Genomic DNA, 2,987 nt, shown 5'->3' with positions numbered 1-2,987 from the left:
GCTTCAGCAGAATTTTCTGTAAGAAGAGTAACATTTACATAATGGCAATTCTAAAAAAGTCATCTTTTTCAGAGAAAAATGTGAAGCAATGTGTGTGGAAAGCTGCAAAATCTAGAGTTGCAGGCAGATTAGGCAAGAGGCGCTTGGTGAAAAATAAAAAAAAGAATTAAATCATGGCTAAAGATTTTTTCCAGCAAAAGTAGTTAATATGTGGAACAAACTGTTAACATGGCTTTTAAAAAATAATCAGAAGCTGTGAAAGAATTCTGACGGGAGATGAGAGACATGAGATAAATGGGGAAGTAGAGAATAGAAGCATGAATATGTGATGGCACATGTGACTTTGCCATTAATTTTATTATCTTTGCAAAAGACCTTAGATCAATGAGGAAAGTGGATGGAAGACAGGGCAAGCTAAAATTTAGCTCTCTAGATGGAATCTTTTGCTTATGTTTTTTTCTTTTTATTTTTTTCCCCCACTGTGTTTGTTTCTGGGGATTATATTCTATAGCAGAAAGACTCCCCCCAAATACTCTACAGTTTACCAAAAAAAAAAAAAAATGGAAAAGCATACTATGTGAAACTATTGTCAGACATAGATAGAAAAGAGACCAAAGAGAAATCTTCACCTTTGTATCTTCAATTTCAACAGGTGCGTTGTATGTTCCTTTAAAATCTGATGCTTTGGCTACACTCAGGCCTTTTTGCAGTAACCTTAGCAGATGCTTAAGGAACCTAAATTGCTGAAGCCAGTTCCAGTCTAATAAAATGGTCTATATTTCTTTCTTCAATGAACCTTTTCTTTTTTTTTTGAGACAGAGTCTCACTTGTTGCTCAGGCTAGAGTGCAGTGGCGCAATCTCAGCTCAGTGCAACCTCTGCCTCCCGGGTTCAAGCAATTCTCCTGCCTCAGCCTCCCGAATAGCTGGGATTATGGGATTACAGGCACACACCACCAGGCCCGGCTAATTTTTGCATTTTTTTTTTTTTTTTTAGTAGAGATGGGGTTTCTCCATGTTGGCTAGGCTGGTCTCGAACCCCTGACCTCAGGTGATCCATCCGTCTCTGCCTCCCAAAGTGCTAGGATCACAGGCATGAGCCACTGCACCTAGCCTGAACCTTCTTTTTAATCTTACAGTTTCTCCATGTATCAGAATGTGCAACTGCTCTTAAATTCGCTCCCTTCTACTTAAATGTTGGATCCCACAATCCATATGCAAAAAATGAATTTCAGTAGAAATCCAACATTTCAGTAGAAAATCTATGTCTCAGGCATTGTGCTAGATCCCAGAGACACAACACAGGATAATTCGGAACGTTTCCCATTCTGTGTACACCAAGTTCTTCCCCTGCACCCCGCCCCACAAAATTGTGTAAAGGTTCTAACAGTCTCTACAGTGGTATCAAAAATAATTTCTCCTTTCTAATTTGGAGAACATGAACATTAGCCATTATTTGTTTCTCAGTAATTTTCCACATGCCAGTCATCCTATCTTGGAACTCCTCCTTCATCTCAGACCAAACCTCTCTCCTGCTGCATGACTTTTCCCATGTGACCCTTTAAATAAATTCTAAGATTTTTCCCATAATTAATTAATCTCAGAAATCAAAATGAAACATGTCACCAGGGTCTTATTTAAAGCCAAGAAATCTGTTGGCTATTATCCATCCTTCTTTCTAAATTAAACAACCCCAAATACTATTCTCACCATCCTTGTTTGTTAATATTAGGCATTTTCTCCTCAGAGAACGAGGGCCTATACAACAAAGACTTTTGATATGTGCACACCGTAACACGAAGCACACTTATATTTCATTTCAATGATATATAAGGACGTTTTCCTCTAAAATTTCCACATCCATGTGCTTTAAAAAGACTCACATAGTAGAAATGAATTTTCCTGAGTAAAATACTGCCATTTTTCATTTTCTGAATGATCCAAAGTATAACAGCTCAAAATCTTTTCTCAAAGTCTGACTCTTTGGGCCTGGTAACAATTTAACATACAACTAAATCTTTATGATTTACAGATGGATTGCTTGAATTGTATTTTATCTTTGGTGACTCAGCTCTTCCCCACCTTTGCCACTTTGCCAGGTTCAAGTATGCTGGAAAGGAAGCAGAACTGAGTCAGGGTCAAACATGCAGAGTCTAATCATGGGGTGTGTGTGTGTGTGTTTGAGAGAGAGAGAGATTTGTTTAATTCCCAAGCCAAACTCAAGATGGTCCATTGTATTGTTGGAGGAGATGGTTACCCCATTCTCCATGATGTTTTTATTTCACAAGGCCCATCCCTGTATCAAAATATCTCATGTGTGCCATAAATATATGCACCTACTGCGTACCCACAAAAATTAAAAATAAAGGAAAGAAAGCTGGAAGGCACATTAGAAAAAAGATTGCTATTTTTTAAAGTCCCTCCCGTTGAGTTAGATAAATTATTATATATAACTAAAGAGAAAGCTGGACACCTTTTCTTCCTGCCTTCCTTTTCCCCTTTTCCCTCCCTCACCCCTTCCTTTCTTCATTTCTAATATTCTCATTTCAGCTTAAAGCAAAAGGTTCTTTAGCAGCAGGGTAGGTAGGATACCTTACATCCCTCAGCTTGATTTCTTCTAATCCTTAGGGTGACATTGACTGGCTCTGAGGACCAGTGCACTCCAGCTCCCCCGATGTGCTCTCCCGGCTGGTTGAGACCACAACCTCTGCACAGCAGTTCACCCCGGAGCCTCCTGTGTCTGGCTGCCTTTGTCCTTCTCTCTCCTCTGTTTGCTCCCCGCTCATTCTCATCTGCCTTTGTCTGTCTCTGTCTCATGCCTCCCTCCATCTCCACATCTGCTGCCCCTCTTCTCTGCTTCTCTTTCATTCACTAACATTTTCTCCTTTTTTTCTCTCTGAAATCTTGAAATTATAATATAAAATATTTTTATTCTTGAATTTAAATGGAAAAGGTCATTTGATAAATTAATTTCTTTAAAGATATAATT

This window comes from Colobus angolensis, unplaced genomic scaffold, assembly GCF_000951035.1.
Source record: "Colobus angolensis palliatus isolate OR3802 unplaced genomic scaffold, Cang.pa_1.0 Scaffold34, whole genome shotgun sequence".
Lineage (NCBI taxonomy): Eukaryota > Metazoa > Chordata > Mammalia > Primates > Cercopithecidae > Colobus > Colobus angolensis.
This window is presented reverse-complemented; position numbering follows the sequence as displayed.